General features: G+C 40.8%; 1 pseudogene; it reads left to right on the forward strand.

Annotated features, from left to right (window-relative positions):
* LOC128045565 (guanylate-binding protein 4-like) overlaps window positions 1-18,887 on the forward strand; it is a 33,059-nt pseudogene extending 14,172 nt beyond the window's left edge.
* The last annotated feature ends 1,234 nt before the right edge of the window (window positions 18,888-20,121 follow it).

Below are 20,121 nucleotides of genomic sequence, written 5' to 3' on the forward strand. Positions count from 1 at the left end.
TCTAAGGCCCACTTGACTTCACATTCCAGGATGTCTGGCTCTAGGTGAGTGATCACACCATTGTGATATTCTGGGTTGTGAAGATCTTTTTTGTACAGTTCTTCTGTGTATTCTTGCCACCTCTTCTTAATATCTTCTGCTTTGTTTAGGTCCATACCATTTCTGCCCTTTATCGAGCTCATCTTTGCATGAAATGTTCCCTTGGTGTCTCTAATTTTCTTGAAGAGATCTCTAGTCTTCCCCATTCTGTTCTTTTCCTCTATTTCTTTGCACTGATCGCTGAAGAAGGCTTTCTTATCTCTTCTTGCTATTCTTTGGAACTCTGCATTCAGATGCTTATGTCTTTCCTTTTCTCCTTTGCTTTTCACCTCTCTTCTTTTCACAGCTATTTGTAAGGCCTCCCCAGACAGCCATTTTGCTTTTTTGCATTTCTTTTCCATGGGGATGGTCTTGATCCCTGTCTCCAGTACAATGTCACAAACCTCCACCCATAGTTTATCAGGCACTCTATCTATCAGATCTAGTCCCTTAAATCTATTTCTCACTTCCACTGTATAATCATAAGGGATTTGATTTAGGTCATACCTGAATGGACTAGTGGTTTTCCCTACTTTCTTCAGTTTAAGTCTGAATTTGATAATAAGGAGTTCATAATCTGAGCTACAGTCAGCTCCTGGTCTTGTTTTTGTTGACTGTATAGAGCTTCTCTGTCTTTGGCTGCAAACAATAGAATCAATCTGATTTCAGTGTTGACCATCTGGTGATGTCCATGTGTAGTATTCTCTTGTGTTGTTGGAAGAAGGTGTTTGCTATGACCAGTGCATTTTCTTGGCAAAACTCTATTAGTCTTTGCCCTGCTTCATTCTGCATTCCAAGGCCAAATTTGCCTGTTACTCCAGGTGTTTCTTGACTTCCTACTTTTGCATTCCAGTCCCCTATAATGAAAAGGACATCTTTTTTGGGTGTACTTCTAAAAGGTCTTCTAGGTCTTCATAGAACCGTTCAACTTCAGCCTCTTCAGCGTTACTGGTTGGGGCATAGACTTGGATTGCTGTGATATTGAATGGTTTGCCTTGGAGACGAAGAGAGATCATTCTGTCCTTTTTTTTTTTTTTTTAAAATAGTTTTTTATTTTTTTAATTTTAAAATCTTTAATTCTTACATGTGTCCCCAAACATGAACCCCCCTCCCACCTCCCTCCCCATAACATCTCTGTGGGTCATCCCCATGCACCAGCCCCAAGCATGCTGTATCCTGCGTCAGACATAGACTGGCGATTCAATTCTTACATGATAGTATACATGATAGAATGCCATTCTCCCAAATCATCCCACCCTCTCCCTCTCCCTCTGAGTCCAAAAGTCCATTATACACAGCTGTGTCTTTTTTCCTGTCTTGCATACAGGGTCGTCATTGAGACTGCATCCAAGTACTGCCTTTTGGACTCTTTTGTTGACCATGATGGCTACTCCATTTCTTCTGAGGGATTCCTGCCCGCAGTAGTAGCTATATCTGAGTTAAATTCACCCATTCCAGTCCATTTTAGTTTGCTGATTCCTAGAATGTCGACGTTCACTCTTGCCATCTCTTGTTTGACCACTTCCTATTTGCCTTGATTCATGGACCTGACATTCCAGGTTCCTATGCAATATTGCTCTTTACAGCATCGGACCTTGCTTCTATCACCAGTCACATCCACAGCTGGGTATTGTTTTTGCTTTGGCTCCATCTCTTCATTCTTTCTGGAGTTATTTCTCCACTGATCTCCAGTAGCGTGTTGGGCACCTACTGACCTGGGGAGTTCCTCTTTTGGTATCCTATCATTTTGCCTTTTCATACTGTTCATGGGGTTCTCAAGGCAAGAATACTGAAGTGGTTTGCCATTCCCTTCTCCAGTGAACCACATTCTGTCAGATCTCTCCACCATGACCCGCCTGTCTTGGGTTGCCCTGTGAGCATGGCTTAGTTTCATTGAGTTAGACAAGGCTGTGGTCCTAGTGTGATTAGATTGACTAGTTTCCTGTGAGTATGGTTTCAGTGTCTGCCCTCTGATGCCCTCTTGCAACACCTACCATCTTACTTGGGTTTCTCTTACCTTGTGCATGGGGTATCTCTTCACGGCTGCTCCAGTAAAGCACAGCCACTGCTCCTTACCTTGGATGAAGGGTATATCCTCACCACCACCCTTCCTGACCATCAACATGGGATAGCTCCTCTAGGTCCTTTTGCGCCCGTCAGCCACCACTCCTTGGACATGGGGTTCACTAATATTAATTAGTTCAGTGTTATTTTTATGTGGCTTTAGCTAGGCCTCATGAAAAATCTGATTAGAGCCCAGTACCTTGGTATTGTGTAATACCTTGCAGACTAGCATATCCAAATCCTACAAAGCCTGTGAGTATGGCTTAATGTAAAGAGTATCAGACACTGGGTATATGTACAAGGTCTTGAGAAAAACAGAGGACTATTTACTGAGTCTCTTGGGCAGAAAATGAGAATATAGAAACAGCATCAACCACCCATCGATACCACATCTATCTTGGTTCTATGTAGGACACTCAGAAGTTTTGTTTTCCCACAACTTGGAAAAATCAGTATAAATGTAATGTGATATTAATATCCCTCTTAGAAAATGTTTTAACTGCCGCTGAGATCCCTTGAATTAACTGTGATTCACAGTATCTTCAAAACAAGTAAGAAGTAAGATGTAGCCACAACATTTTATGAGAGCTTGTGTCTGCTTTTTTCCCACCAATCCCTTACTCTCCAGTCCATTAAGACCAGATTTCATCTGGCTTGTCCATAAACTGGCTATATAGCAGTTTCAGCACTCACTGGCTGTAAGATTCCAAAAAAACAGGTGTTCTTGTCTCTTTTTGTGACTGCTGTATCTCCTTATCCTGAACATGTTCCCAATGTCTGAAACCTAGTTCAGTTCAGTCTCTCAGTCATGTCCGACTCTTTGCAACCCCATGGACTGCAGCACGCCAGGCCTCCCTGTCCATCACCAGCTCCTGGGGTTTACTCAAACTCATGTCCATTGAGTCGGTGATGCCATCCAACCATCTCATCCTCTGTCATCCCCTTCTCCTCCTGCCTTCAGTCTTTCCCAGCATTAGGGTCTTTGCAAATGAGTCAGCTCTTCACATCAGGTGGTCAAAGTATTGGAGTTTCAGCTTCGACGTCAGTCCTTCCAATGAACATTCAGGACTGATCTCCTTTAGGATGGACTGGTTGAATCTCCTTGCAATCCAAGGGACTCTCAAGAGTCTTCTCCAACACCACAATTCAAAGCATCAATTCTTCAGCACTCAGCTTTCTTTATAGCCCAACTCTCACAGGCCTGAAACCTAAGTAGGTAATTAATAGATAATTATTGAATAAATTGTCTTATTTATTCCTCAGACTATTTTAAGTTCTTGATCTAATTAAAATGCATTTAACTAGCCTAACTTCTTTAGGGAGTCATGATTGTTGAACGGTTAAAAAATCAAAACTTTCTTCCATATAGCATGCCCTTTCTCTCATCTAGTACACTATTAGGCCACGTGGGCATCCATAGATATTTCCTCACACTGGGAAATGAAATTAGAATTATGAAGAAACCAAACTTATGTGAAAGAATTTAACTGTTAAAGATATGAGTTGTTAGGTGGTACACAAAAGTAAGCATCCTTGAAGTAGAGAAAGCACCATGCTCTATTCTAGGGCACCTACAATCCTATGAGTCTAATATCATAACTCCTGGGCTGCTTACATTATCTGCTGTCACTGAATGTTGCTTTCCCCCCTTCTGTTGCAGGTTTCCATCTGGGCTCCACAGTGCAGTTTGAAACCAAGGGCATCTGGATGTGGTGTGTGCCTCACCACTCCAAGGAGAGCCACACCTTGGTCCTTCTGGACACTGAGGGTCTGGGGAATGTAGAAAAGGAATTTTTTAAAATTAAAATATAAAAAATAAAATAAAATAAATAAAATAAAATTGAAATATAGTTGACATATATATAATATATATGTTCAGATTATTTTCAACTAGGTTACTATAATATATTGAATATAATTCCCTGTTTATACAATAAACCCTTACTGCTTATATATTTTATGTATAGTAGTTTGTATCTGTTAGAAAGGCAATGCAAAAGAATGCTCAGACTATCACACAATTGCACTCATCTAAAACACTAGTAAAGTAATACTCAAAATTCTCCAAGCCAGGCTTCAACAATACGTGAACTGTGAACTCCCTGATGTTCAAGCTGGGTTTAGAAAAGGCAGAGGAACCTGAGATCAAATTGCCAACATCCGCTGGATCATGGAAAAAGCAAGAGAGTTCAAGAAAAACATCTATTTCTGCTTTCTTGACTATGCCAAAGCCTTTGACTGTGTGGATCACAATAAACTGTGGAAAATTCTTCAAGAGATGGGAATACCAGACCACCTGACCTGCCTCTTGAGAAATCTGTATGCAGGTCAGGAAGCAACAGTTAGAACTGGACATGGAACAACAGACTGGTTCCAAATAGGAAAAGGAGTCCGTCAAGGCTGTATATTGTCACCCTGCTTATTTAACTTCTATGCAGAGTATATCATGAGAAACGCTGGACTGGAAGAAACACAAGCTGGAATCAAGATTGCGGGGAGAAATATCAATAACCTCAGATATGCAAATGACAGCACCCTTATGGCAGAAAGTGAAGAGGAACTAAAAAGCCTCTTGATAAAAGTGAAAGAGGAGAGTGAAAAAGTTGGCCTAAAGCTCAACATTCAGAAAATGAAAATCATGGCATGTGGTCCCATCCCTTCATGAGAAATAGATGGGGAAACAGTGGAAACAGTGTCAGACTTTATTTTCTTGGGCTCCAAAATCACTGCAGATGGTGATTGCAGCCATGAAATTAAAAGACGCTTACTCCTTGGAAGGAAAGTTATGACCAACCTAGATAGCATATTCAAAAGCAGAGACATTACTTTGCCGACTAAGGTCCGTCTAGTCAAGGCTATGGTTTTTCCAGTGGTCATGGATGGATGTGAGAGTTGGACTGTGAAGAAGGCTGAGTGCCGAAGAATTGATGCTTTTGAACTGTGGTGTTGGAGAAGACTCTTGAGAGTCCCTTGGACTGCAATCAGATTCAACCAGTCCATTCTGAAGGAGATCAGCCCTGGGATTTCTTTGGAAGGAATGATGCTAAAGCTGAAACTCCAGTACTTTGGCCACCTCATGCGAAGAATTGACTCATTGTAAAAGACCCTGATGCTGGGAGGGATTGAGGGCAGGAGGAGAAGGGGGCGACCGAGGATGAGATGGCTGGATGGCATCACGGACTCGATGGACATGAGTCTGAGTGAACTCCAGGAGATGGTGATGGACAGGGCGGCCTGGCGTGCTGCAATTCATGGGGTCGCAGAGTCAGACACGACTGATCGACTGAACTGAAGTGAACTGAATTTATCCCATCCCTCCCTCCCTTTCCCCTTTCATATCCATAAGTTTGTTTTTTATGTCTCTAAGCCTGTTGATCTTTTGTATATAGATCATTGATATTATTTTTTTAGTTTATACATATAAGTGGCATCATAACATATATGTCTTTGTCTGACTTAGTATGAAAATCTCTGGGTCTGTACATGTTGCTGCAAATGGCATTCTTTCTTTCTTTTTTGTTGCTGAGTAATATGCTGTTATATATGTATATATATATATATGTGTGTAGGCTTCTCAGGAGGTGCTTATGGTAAAGAACCCCACTGCCAGTGCAGAAGACATAGGAGATGTGGGGTTTGATTCCTGGGTGAGGAAGATCCCCTGGAGAAGGGCATGGCCACCCACTCCAGTATTCTTGCCTGGAGAATCCCATGGACAGAGGAGCACAGCAGGTTATAGGCCATAGGGACGCAGAGTCAGACATGACTGAAGTGACATAGTGTGCGCATGCGCGCGCGTGTACACACACACACACACACACACACACATATATATGTGAAAATGAAAGTGAAAGTTGCTCAGTTGTGTCTGATTCTTTGTGACATCATGGACTGCCCACGGAATTCTCCAGGCCAGAATACTGGAGTGGGCAGCCTTTCCCTTCTCCAGGGGATCTCCCAACCCAGGGATCAAACCCAGGTTTCCTGCATTGCAGGCAGATTCTTTACCAACCGTTACTATTAGGGAAGCCCCATATACATATGTATTATGTATACCTATGTATAATGTGTATTATACATATTATAATATGTAACATGTAACTTATAATATGTAACATGTATATATTATATACATATATAATCTATATATTTTATACATTTATATATTTATATTTACATATATTTATATATACATGTAAAATTACATACCATGTCTTCATAAACCAATTATCTGTTGATTACGTACATGGGTACTTGGGTTGTTTCCATGTCTTGGATATTATAAATAGTGCTATTATGAGCTTTGAGATGCAAACATCTTTTTGAATTAGATGTTTCAAGATATATGCCTAGGAATGGTATTGCTGAATCATATACTAGCCCCAGTTTCAGTTTTTTTTTAAAGAAACCTCCATACTGTTTTCCATAGTGTTTGTACCAACTTACAATTCCACCAACAGTGTGGAATTGTAACTTTTCTCCACATTTGTTATTTGCAAATTTTTTGATGATGGCCATAGTCGACTAAGGTCCATCTAGTCAAGGCTATGGTTTTTCCTGTGGTCATGTATGGATGTGAGAGTTGGACTGTGAAGAAAGCTGAGCGCTGAAGAATTGATGCTTTTGAACTGTGGTGTTGGAGAAGACTCTTGAGAGTCCCTTGGACTGCAAGGAGATCCAACCAGTCCATTCTGAAGGAGATCAACCCTGAGATTTCTTTGGAAAGAATGATGCTGAAGCTGAAACTCCAGTACTTTGGCCACCTCATGAGAAGAGTTGACTCATTGGATAAGACTCTGATGCTGGGAGGGATTGGGGGCAGGAGGAGAAGGGGACGACAGAGATGAGATTGCTGGATGGCATCACTGACTCGATGGACAGGAGTCTGAGTGAACTCCAGGAGTTGGTGATGGACAGGGTGGCCTGGCGTGCTGTGATTCATGGGGTTGAAAGAGTCGGACACGACTGAGTGACTGAACTGAACTGAACTGAACTGATTCTAACTAATGTGAGATGATACTTCATGGTAGTTTTGATTTGCATTTCTCTGATACTTAGTGACATTGAACATCTTTTCATGTGCTTTTGGCCATCTGTATGTCTTCTTTCTGGAGAAGGAAATGGCAACTCACTCCAGTATTCTTGCCTGAAAAATTCCATGGACTGAGGAGCCTGGTAGGCTGCAGTCCATGGGGTCACAAAGAGTCGGACACGAGTCCTCTTTGGAGAAATGTCTACTTAGATCTTCTGCCCACATTTTGATTGAAATGTTTGTTTTTATGATATGAGTTGTATGAGCTGTTTGTATATTTTGGAAATTAAGTATTTATTGGTTGCACTATTTACAAATACTTTCTCCCAGTCCAAGGGTTGTTTTTTCATTATGTTTGTGTTTCTTTTGTTGTGCAAAAGCCTTTAAGTTTGATTAGGACCCGTTTGTTTATTTTTGTTTATATTTCTTTTGTCTTGGGAGATTGGTCATGTATGGATGTGAGAGTTGGACTATAAAGAAGGCTGAGCACTGAAGAATTGATGTTTTTGAATTGTGGTGTTGGAGAAGACTCTTGAGAGTCCCTTGGACTGCAAGGAGATCCAACTAGTCCATCCTAAAGGAGGACAGTCCTGGGTGTTCATTGGAAGGTGTTCAGCGATGTTGAAGCTGAAAGTCCAATACTTTGACCACCTGATGTGAAGAACTGACTCATTTGCAAAGACCCTGATGCTGGAAAAGATTGAGGGCAGGAGGAGAGGGGGATGACAGAGGATGAGATGGTTGGATGGCATCATCAATTCGATGGACATGGGTTTGGCTTGACTCTGGGAGTTGGTGATGGACAAGGAGGCCTGGCGTGCTGCGGTTCATGGGGTCACAAGGAGTCAGACATGGCTGAGAAATGGAACTGAACTGAACTGAACTGAACTGGGAGATTGGGCCAAGAAAACATTGCTATGATTTCTGTCAGAGCATGTTTTGCTTATGCTCTCTTATAGGGGTTTTATGGTACCATGTTTTATAGGTCTTTAAATGATTTTGAGTTTATTTTTGTATAAAATGTGACAGTGTTCTAATTTCATTGGTTTACATGAGGCTGTCCAGCTTTACCTATATGAGTTTTTAAGGAGACTATCTTTTCTCCTTGTATATTCTTCCTTTCTTTGTTGTAGATAACGAGCCATAGTTGTATGGGTTTATTTGGGGTCAATTTTTTTTCCATTGATCCATATGCCTGTTTTTGTATTAGTACCACACTGTGTTAATAACTGTATATTTTAGCATAGTCTGGAAGGGTTACATCACCAGCTTTATTTTTTGTTCCCTCTATATCCACATTAGTGAGAGGTTTTTTTTTTTTTTTTTATCATGACTGGATGTTGAATTTTATCAAACACTTTTTTCTGCATCTATTGAGGTGATCATGTGGATTTTGCCATTTTAATTACAATGTATCTTGGTTTGGTCTCTTTGGGCTCATCTGTTTGGAGTCTTCTTTCCTTCCTGTACCTGAATATCTGTTTCCTTCTTTAGGTTTGGAAAAATTTCAGCCATAAGTTCTTCAAATGCTTTTTAAATCCTCCTTTCTCTTTCTTCTTAGATCCCTACTCTGGGTAGATTGGCATGCTTTATATTATTTTATAATCTGATATATTGCTCCCCCCACCACCACCACCATTTTTCTGTCTGCTGTTCTGCCTGGGTGATTTTCATTATTCTATCTTTCATATCACTTACCTTTTTTTTGTATTATTTAGTTTGCTATTTATTGCTTTTAGCTTAGCTTTTATCCTGGCAAATGAGTTTTCTAATTTCAGCTGGTCCTTCTTTGTAGTTTTTAGTTTTTTGTTATAGGGGTCTGCATTTTTATTGGTAGTCTTTCCTGATTCCTTTAGCGTTTTTATAGCCTTCTTTTTGAACTCAGAGTCTGGTAGACAGTGAAACAAAGAATTTCATTGTTCTTTCAGGGGAATTCTCTTGATCTTTTAATTGGGAGTGGTTCTTCTGCTTCTTCATTTTACTTTTCTCTGAACAAATGAGAACTTCAATGAATTGATAAGAATTCAGAATTCGGTTATCTGCTGTGGTCTAGAAGGGCCGTTTTTATGTGGGAGAGTTCCTGTGTGGCTGGCATGCGTCTAATGTTTCTGGTGAGAGTGCTGTTCTTAGCCCTGGTGCCTCCATCTTTCCTCGGTGAGTGGGGTCCATTAATGGGCAAGTGATTAGTGTTGTGGTGAACAGAGCCTGCACTGGATGTCGAGTGTGGCCTTCTCTTTGCTCTGTGGTTGTCATGGCCCTGCTGGGGGCAGAGTCTGCTCCCCAGTTGTTGGAGATGAAGCCATCTGTTTCTGAGACATGGCCTGTGTTAGGAGAGGCTGGGAGAAAAGCCACTGAGTATTCCTCTGCTGGACCAATCCACCAGGGAGTACACTCTGTGGTGCTGCCTGCCACCCACTGTGCTGGCTTACAGGGTACACTGTTCTTGGCACTGCTCTTGGCCCTGCCTCAATTGTGGAGATGCAGGCTATCAGCCCGGGTGCCCCTCAGGTGCTGTGCTGATAAAACCAGCAGTGCAGATCTGTCACCATAGATATTCTAAGGTCAGGCACTGGGACTGCTGTCATCACATACCTGGACCTGCTGTGGAGGCGGTGGAATCAGCCCAGATCCCAGGTCCCCCCTCAGTGTGCAAGCACCCACAACACTCACAGCTGCTGGCATCAGACCCACCCCAGCCATGAGAGCATCAGTAATCTACTTGGATGTCCCACAGGTGCTGAGTTTACAAGCAGTGTAAACCACAGATCACAGGGCTGCTGGGACAAGGGTCAGATTTCAGCCCTGCCTCTGCCTGTGGTCAACTCACAGGTACTGATGGGTTCCCAGAGCTCTTAGAGATGGAGGCCACCCACTGTAAGCAGGCAGAGATTGTGGCTGTGATGGCGGGCCCTATGCCTCAATATCCAAGCTGTAACAATAGGGCTTCTATGGGGGATCTGGGCTCCACCCTGCAAACACTCTTGTTTGCAGCTTGTACCACATTCCTGCCCCTTCAGGCTGTATTTATGAGCCAGTCCCAGTCTTCTCCTCAAGTCTGTCCACCGAAACCTGAGTTTCCTTACCCAGCCTCTGTGTGCACCAGCCAAGGCATACCTTGGGAGGGGGAGTGCAGTGATGGGCATGGACCCTCTGTGCTGGTCTCCCTCTCTTCTGCCTGCTGCAAGCTTGCTGGTGCTCTCTCCTCTGAGCCTCCAAAACTCCCTATCTGTCCCAGTTGATCTCCTGGCTGGTTAAGGGTGTTCCCAGGGTGAGGGAACATTTCCTCTTTCACAGCTTCCTCCTAGGGCTGCAGTTCCTATCCTGATTCCTTGTTTTCTTTCTTCCTACTTGGCACTGCTTGGTTATGTGGTGATCTTTCTTACAGTGTTGATTGTATGAGATCTTCTTTCAGGGTTCAGTAGGCAGTCTGCCAGAACTGTTCCACAGTAGATGTATTTTTGAAGTGTCTATAGGAGGAGGTAAGCTCCACATCCTTCTATTCCATTATTTGGTCTCCCTGACATATTCATTGTTTTTATTTGATATAGTGATTATCAATTTTATTGCTTAGGCTCACTGCTAATATGTAAACCCTTTGAATATATTGTCATCTTCATTGTATTTGTTTTTCAAGTGTTTTAAAATGTTTGTAAATATTATGAAATAGTCTTCTTGAGTGTATTCATTATCATATTTATCTGCTTTTTATAATTAATAAAGATAAGTAATGTTTAGTAACAGTACATAGACATTTAATTTAATTAGATCTATTCTGAGTTTTCAGTTGTGACTAGGATAGTATACATTGTGACTTACTTTTTGTTAAATGAATATGTGATATTGCTTATTATTGAACAATGAATTGCTTAAAGGCACTCTATGTTGTTTTTTACTATCTCATTTTATCCCATTCAGGAAAAAAAAAGGAGGCTCTTTGTGGAATGTATTATCAGAATTCCTTTTTAGATGAGGAAACTGAGGACACAGGAAATGTCAATGTAATTGACAAAACTCAGATTTTACTTTTAATTCTGTTTTCAAGGTTTTTTCCTTTGTATCAATACTTTACTATCTGAAATAACAAATGGAAAACTGATTAAAGAAATAAGAATGAATTTCTGAGAAGACTGCTAGTGCTTGCTCTAATATGTTTTCCAGGGTGATCTTTGCCCTAGCTGTGCTTCTGAGCAGCTCTCTGGTAAACAACAGCATGAGCACCATCAACAATGATGCACTGGAGAAACTGCAGTATCCTTCCCAGTTTTATTGAGAAATTGATGAGAATGGAGACCGAATTGGATTTCCCTTCCCTGTGGCTGAGTTGCCTTTGTGGAACAGTGGGGACCAAGGGCAAAGGAGAATGTTTATAATCATTTTTATGAGGAAACTGTGGGAATTGTGGGTAGAAATTTCTTTTTCCTTAACCAAGTCCTAGCTATGTGTCAGAGCTCCCAGAAATCACCAGGGCCAAGTCCACTCCAAACTGGATGAAGTAAAAAATTCCACAGAGTATATGGATTTCTTTCCAGACTTTATCTGGGCTGTATGGGATTTCACCCTGAAGTTGAAGGTACATGTTTATCCTATCACAGAAGATGAGTACTTGGACAATGCCTTGAAGCTGATTAGAGGTATCAGAGCGTGGCCTAGGCAGTGAGTAGTCAAGTAGAGGGTGGGATCTACTAAATACTGTCCATTATCTCTGGGGTTGCTTTTATATTCGAAACTTGTTCAAGGGCCATAGAAATGGTGACTGCGATCTAGGTTGTTATTCCTTGATAAGTTCTAGTGACTACAGTTACGCTCACCCAAGAAGAATAGGGCTTAACAAAGTGAAATTATTCAAAACTAGTTTGTACTGAAGATAATTTGTACCTTAACATTCAGATACAATAGGGAACTAAGACTTTTCAAGAACCAGATGCTTGCTTCCCTTATTATGCTTCTCCCTTCAAAAGCAGAAGAGACATTACTTTGCCAAAAAGGTCCGTCTAGTCAAGGCTATGGTTTTTGCAGTAGTCATGTATGGATGTGAGAGTTGGACTGTGAAGAAAGCTGAGTGCTGAAGAATTGATGCTTTTGAACTGTGGTGTGGAGAAGACTCTTGAGAGTCCCTTGGACTGCAAGGAGATCCAACCAGTCCATTCTGAAGGAGATCAGCCCTGGGATTTCTTTGGAAGGAATGATGCTAAAGCTGAAACTCCAGTACTTTTGCCACCTCATGTGAGGAATTGACTCATTGGAAAAGACTCTGATGCTGGAAGGAGTTGGGGGCAGGAGGAAAAGGAGACGACAGAGGATGAGATGGCTGGATGGCATCACTGACTCGATGGATGCAAGTCTGAGTGAATTCTGGGAGTTGGTGATGGACAGGGAGGCCTGGAGTGCTGCAATTCACGGGGTCACAAACAGTCGAACACAGCTGAGTGACTGAACTGAACTGATTTGATTTGAGAAAAACAATGATAATTGTTAGGCCTAAAATTATAATGAAAGATATATTTCCTTAGTTTTTATTCTTCTCAAGGAAATAACTTTCTGGAGTGTGGATAGGAAGGCCATAACTTTCTAAAGTGTGGATAGGAAGGCTATAACTTTCTAAAGTGTGGATAGTTGTATCTTCTACAAAATGTGACTTTAAACCTTAAAAAACCTGATGATTTTTCAACCTATACTTTTTCATTATTTCTGATAACAACCTGATCTTTCATTTTATTTTCCTCATCATATCATTCTTTTTATTCTAACATATTTAGTCATTATTTAGGCATATTTACTTACTTGGTCACTATTTTAAATTAGTAAGTCATTGTAATGAATTACATTTAAAGGTGGGTGAGTACTGGAAAAAACTGCTGTGCTTATGGAGTAGTGGTAAGTTCTTCAAATTACATTTAGGTTCCTTTTAGTCTTCAGAGTTTCTACCCAAAATGGCTAGTCTTATTTGTATTATGTGAATTTAATCAATGAAGTTTTCCTTAACTGAACACGGTATCTATGTCCCATGTTAATCATTACTCCATTACTTTTGTTTGTAGTTTCTCTTCATTTTGTTCCTAAGGTTTACTTCCAAGATGAGTTGGAGTAAACCAGAAATTGATATTATTATCATTCATTAAATCTTTTATTTGATAAACATCTAATGAACTGAGTACCATGTGTATTTCTGTGCTTTGAAGATGTAAATTTCTTATTCAGAGCTGCTGTTTCCAAAAATTGCTCTCCAGGGACATGCCATCCTAGGGAGTTTCACTTTTAATATTTATGTATGTGTTAGAGGAGTTCTATGAGAATCAGTTCAGTTCAGTTCAGTTCAGTCGCTCAGTTGTGTCTGACTCTTTGTAACCCCATGAATCGCAGCACGCCAGGCCTCCCTGTCCATCACCAACTCCTGGAGTTCACTCAGACTCATGTCCATCGAGTCAGTGATGCCATCCAGCCATCTCATCCTCGGTCATCCCCTTCTCCTCCTGCCCCCAATCCCTCCCAGCATCAGAGTCTTTTCCAATGAGTCAACTCTTCGCATGATGTGGCCAAAGTACTGGAGTTTCAGCTTCAGCATCATTCCTTCCAAAGAAATCTCAGGGTTGATCTCCTTCAGAATGGACTGGTTGGATCTCCTTGCAGTCCAAGGGACTTGCAAGAGTCTTCTCCAACACCACAGTTCAAAAGCATCAATTCTTCGGTGCTCAGCCTCCTTCACAGTCCAACTCTTACATCCATATAGGACCTCTGGAAAAACTATAGCCTTGGCTAGACGGACCTTAGTCGGCAAAGTAATGTCTCTGCTTTTGAATATGCTGTCTAGGTTGGTCATAACTTTCCTTCCAAGGAGTAAGCGTCTTTTAATTGCATGGCTGCTATCACCATCTGCAGTGATTCTGACACTGTTTCCACTGTTTCCCCATCTATTTGCCATGAAGTGATGAGACAGGATGCCATGCTCTTCGTTTTCTGAATGTTGAGCTTTAAGCCAACTTTTTCAGTCTCCTCTTTCACTTTCATCAAGAGGCTTTTTAGTTCCTCTTCACTTTCTGCCATAAGGGTAGTGTCATCTGCATATCTGAGGTTATTGATATTTCTCCTGGCAATCTTGATTCCAGCTTGTGTTTCTTCCAGTCCAGCGTTTCTCATGATGTACTCTGCATAGAAGTTAACTAAGCAAGGTGACAATATACAGCCTTGACATACTCCTTTCCCTATTTGGAACCAGCCTGTTGTTCCATGTCCAGTTCTGACTGTTGCTTCCTGACCTGCATACAGATTTCTCAAGAGGCAGGTCAGGTGGTCTGGTATTCCCATCTCTTTCAGAATTTTCCACAGTTTATTGTGATCCACACAGTCAAAGGCTTTGGTATAGTCAAGAAAGCAGAAATAGATGTTTTTCTGGAACTCTCTTGCTTTTTCCATGATCCAGCGGATGTTGGCAATTTGATCTCTGGTTTCTCTGCCTTTTCTAAAACCAGCTCGAACATCTGGAAGTTCACAGTTCACGTATTGCTGAAGCCTGGCTTGGAGAATTTTGAGCATTACTTTACTAGCATGTGAGATGAGTGCAATTGTGCAATAGTTTGAGCATTCTTTGGCATCGCCTTTCTTTGGAATTGGAATGAAAACTGACCTTTTCCAGTCCTGTGGTCACTGCTGAGTTTTCCAAATTTGCTGTCATATTGAGAATAGAAGACTCCAAAGATAAAAAAATATACCTACTCATAAAACTTTTAGTTGCCTTATGCCAAACTCTATTGTTTTCTTTCTTCTTTAGGTCAGAATTCCAAAGTTAAAAATTCCAACATATCCAGGGAGTGTATCAGGCATCTTTTTTCCAAAATGGAAATGTTTCATCTTTGTCCAGCCAGTATATGAAAAGGAATTCCTAGCCCATATTGAGGAAATTTTGGAAAGACAAGTGGATCCTAAATTCAAGGAACAATCAAATAATTTCTGTTTTTGTATCTTTATCCATGCAAGGACCAAGACCCTCAGGGAAGGGGTGAAGGTCACTGGAAATGGTGAGTTTGCTTTTTCAAAGTTATATTTCTGTGTGGCCTGTTATGTGTTGATTATTTATAATATATTTTCTTTAGTAGTTTTGTTTTGTAAGTAGAAGTGTGTAGTTATTTTAAAAACTGTCATGCCTCAGACATAAATAAGTAAATGTTTTAGAAATTCATTGTCATTATGGGATCAACAAATTCCTTTCCAAAACCCTTGTCACTGCTATCTGGGGTTGCTGAATTTAAGAAAAATCCCACCATTGGTAATAAAATCACTAGCTGGGTATAAAAATAGAGGACATTGTCTTCTCAGGGAAAGTTCTATACTATGTCTTTTTCTCAAGGAGACTTCTTAAGAATTTACTGCAGTCCAAAATAACTATTAGTTTCTGAGTCCCTGAAAATCCATGAACAGTTTAGGAATTAGGAATAAACATTATTTTTATTATCCTGTAGAATTTATTTGTGCAGTTTATATTCTTCTTTTAATTTGTGTTAACCTGAAATAATTTTTCTCAGATACCTCTAATTATGTTAGATGAAGATAGATATTTAATATTTTTAATGTTATGAACTAGAGAATAATAAAGAGTGTGAAAATGAAGGTGACGACAGTGGAAATAAGTAGGTGTGTGTGTGTGTGAATGTGTGTGTCTGGTTTAAGAACTGTAATTTCACAACCTTGAATCTCACTGAGTGAGAACTTGATATTTATTCATATTTCTACTTTATTCAGGGCTGGCTACTCTGGTGGTAACTTAGGTGGATGCCATTAATACTGGAACAATTCCTTGTTTGGAGAATGCAGTGACAACTCTGGCCCAGTTGGAGAATTCAGAAGTTGTGCAGAAGGCAGCTGATCACTACAATGAGCAGACGACCCAGGGAATGAGCCTCCCTGCAGACCCAGGGAATGAGCTTCCCTGCAGACATGCTCCAGGAGCTGCTGGAAGTGCACGTAACCTGTGAAAGGGAATCCATTGTCATATTCATGGGGGTGGTCCTTCAAGGATGACTGATAGAAATTCCAGAAGAAGCTCATGGTACTTTGTCTTAGTATTTGTCCTTTTTGATTCTTGCCCTTCTAGAGTGATGCCTGGGGTTTATCTGCTATTCAGGGAAAAGTAGTCTGGATTCTCATGAGAGACAGAGAGAGAATGCTAGAGGACTATTTTTCTTTCTTTTTCCTTAAAGCTTGGGAAAGTTTTCAGGATCTCTCTGATTTCTCAAGCAAAAGTAGCATTGAGCATTGATTTCTCCTTTAGTGATTGTCGCATGGTTCCAGAACTCCACTAAGTCATTCCTGAGATGGTTGTTTGCTGGGTATAATCATTCCTGTTCCTAGATAGGAGACAGAGGTTGAGATAATTGGATGGCATCACCGACTTCATGGACATGAGTCTGACCAAACTTCAGGAAATAGTGAAGGACAGGGAAGCCTGGTGTGCTACAGTTCATGGAGTCACAAAGAATTGGACACGACTGAACAACATTCCTTGATATTTGATTTCCATGGGCAAACTTTCTTAACAAAAGCAAGTGTGTTATATTTATTTTCTTTATTAGTTGTCTTTCTATTTACTTTCTTTATTAGTTGTCATTGTTTTATTGAAGACAGAGCCATGGGATGCTATAGCTGCTAGGAATGATAGAGAATAGATAACCACAGTATTTCACAGATCATACTCTTGCAGAGGTTTCAGTGTGTGCATGCCTGGTTAGTCTCTTCAGTTGTGTCCAACTCTTTGTGGTCCTATGGACTATAGCCCACCAGGTTCTCCTGACCATGGGATTCTCCGGGAAAGAATACTGGAGTGGGTTGCCATGCCCTTCTCCAGAGGATCTTCCCAATCCAGGGATTGAACCCACATCTCTTATGTTTCCTGCATTGGCAGGCAGGTTCTTTACCACTTGTGCCACCTGGGAAGCCCGCAGAGGTTTCAGAGTTGGGAATAAACATCTGTGTTTTGGCTACATTGCTTGTGTGGTTCCACTGGAATGGTTTTCTCATGAGGACCACCTTAGACCAATTCTTCTACCATATTCCTTGGAAATTTATCTTCTCTGTTCCATGCTTCTGGTGACATTCCTCTACATTTACCCTGTAGGCATTTAAAAAGAATAAAGAAGTTTTATTGCTGCAGAATGAAGAGGCATTTACTAAATACTGCCAGGCTATACTTGATCTACTTTCAAAGGCCCTAATGAAAAGTATTTCAGAAGGAAGTTTCTCTGTTCCTGGAGGGAACAAACTCTACAGGAAAGCAATGGAAAGGTTACAATGGAACTATTTCCATGTGCCCACGAAAGGAGTGAAGGTGAGGAACAAGGGGAGCATGGGGAGCCTACAGAATAGAGTCTGGGGATCTCTTGAAAATCTGAGAGCAAAACACCATGTGTGGGTAATGAGAGAGCATAAAAAAATCATGACAGCTTTAGTTTTTAAGGCCCACTACATGGTATTTATCCCTGAGGAGAAATGTCCATCCCCCACCCCACTGAAATGGATTTCTAAAATCACAAGAGACAGAACAGAAATTATTCATTTCTTCATATAACAAAGTAACATTTTATGTGTCACGTTGAGGATTTATGATGCAAAGTCAGAATCTTTGTATTCAAGGCTGGATCAAAATGCAAGAGGAAGTCAAATAAATAGACAATTGCATATAGAGGGATAGCACTTTATGTAACTGTGATCCTGGGCTTCACTGATGGTGATAATAAACCTAATGATAATAACACACCAGAGTATATTGAAGCATTATTGCCTAGAGGCATACTGCTAAGCTGTTTCTCTAAACAGTTTTATTTAATTCTGGTAAAAATGTTCCATAATGCTTATAAAAAATCTGCTTTTATAGATGTTACAGATCTAGGAGGCACAGGATGGCTAAATAACTTGCCTAAAGTTACACACCTCACAAGAGGCAGGAGAGAACAGCAGCATATATTAGAGTCTGATTTTCACATTGGGCACATAGTTTAGGAAAATTCCCTGGATAAGGAGGGGGATATAAATGGAAATATTCGTACATGTTGTTGAAATTGAGATGTTATTCAAAGGGAAGAGCCCCAAGTAAATGTGCAAACATATGAGATTGTGAGTTTGTACAACTACATGTAATTCTGACTCCTTGATTCCTGGAGCAGATGAAAGGAAATATCACTGGGCAGGGGACTGGAGGGTTCCCATTTCCTACTCCAGGGGAGCTTCCCTAGCAGCTGAGCAAAATTCACACCCTAATGGTGTGTGAATGTTAGTAAGGTTGGGAACTATTCTTCCTCTCACTGTCCAGATCTAACTCAGAAGATATTCTCTGCTGTAAATATTACCCTTTGATGATCTAACACTGCTGCTGCTGCTAAGTTGCTTCAGTCGTGTCCGACTCTGTGCGACCCCATAGACGGCAGCCCTTAAGGCTCCCCTGTCCCTGGGATTCTCCAGGCAAGAACACTGGAGTGGGTTCCCATTTCCTTCTCCATGATGATCTAATAAGAGAGAATAATTATATGTGTCAAACAGATAATTTAGCAAAGTTCTTAAATATAAAATCTGATTTTTGAAAAAATAAGATTTTTCAAACCTTGCATTTTCCTCTTACGTTCCTCTGTTTTAGGTTCAAATCAAGGTTCAGATCAATCTGCTTATTGAAGGATTTAGTGGGATAGCTGAGGGGATGAAAGCAGAGATGAATCATCTCAGAAACAATTGAGAAGAGTAAAAAGGATAAAGCTCCCTGGATTTCACAGAGCTTGGACACAATTGCCACTGAAGTACCTGCAATTCTGTCTGCTCCTGCTAAACTAATTGGCCAGGGTCTGAAGAACCTGAGGTCACTGTTTAAATAGGATTAGCTTTTACAGACAAAGGTACAGAACAGTTTACATAGTCTAGAGATAGAGACAAACACTTCTAGAAGCTATCTTGATGATTTTATTTCATATTAGTGGGAAATAATGAACTGTTGAATAAATCATGTTAAGACAACTTGACAGCCACTTAGAAAAAAAAGATTATATATTATTTATATAAATATACATATGTATATATAATGGCAGAGTAAATTCCAGATTTCCTACATTTAAACATGAAAATTAAAATTATACAAGTTGGTTAACACAAAAAAGTTTTGAAAATCTCAGAATGTGGTAGTCTTTTCTAAGCAAGACACAAAACCCAGATTACATCACTTCAGTTCAGTTCAGTCGCTTAGTCGTATTCGACTCTTTGTGACTCCATGAATCGCAGCTCACCAGGCCGCCCTGTCCATAACCATCTCCCGGAGTTCACTCAGACTCACGTCCATCAAGTCTGTGATGCCATCCAGCCATCTCATCCTCGGTCGTCCCCTTCTCCTCCTGCCCCCAATCCCTCCCAGCATCAGAGTCTTTTCCAATGAGTCAACTCTTCTCATGAGGTGGCCAAAGTACTGGAGTTTCAGCTTTAGCATCATTCTTTCCAAAGAAATCCCAGAGCTGATCTCCTTCAGAATGGACTGGTTGGATCTCCTTGCAGTCCAAGGGACTTGCAAGAGTCTTCTCCAACACCACAGTTCAAAAGCATCAATTCTTCAGTGATCAGCCTTCTTCACAGTCCAACTCTCACATCGATACATGACCACAGGAAAAACCATAGCCTTGACTAGATGGACCTTAGTCGGCAAAGTAATGTCTCTGCTTTTGAATATGCTATCTAGGTTGGTCATAACTTTTCTTCCAAGGAGTAAGCGTCTTTTAATTTCATGACTGCAGTCACCATCTGCAGTGATTCTGGAGCCCAGAAAAATCTGACACTGTTTCCACTGTTTCCCCATCTATTTGCCATGAAGTGATGGGACCGGATGCCATGATCTTCGTTTTCTGAATGTTGAGCTTTAGGCCAACTTTTTCGCTCTCCTCTTTCACTTTCATCTCAAACTCATATCCATTGAGTCGGAGATGCCATCT

This window comes from Budorcas taxicolor, chromosome 3 (genome assembly GCF_023091745.1).
Source record: "Budorcas taxicolor isolate Tak-1 chromosome 3, Takin1.1, whole genome shotgun sequence".
In the NCBI taxonomy this organism is placed as follows: domain Eukaryota; kingdom Metazoa; phylum Chordata; class Mammalia; order Artiodactyla; family Bovidae; genus Budorcas; species Budorcas taxicolor.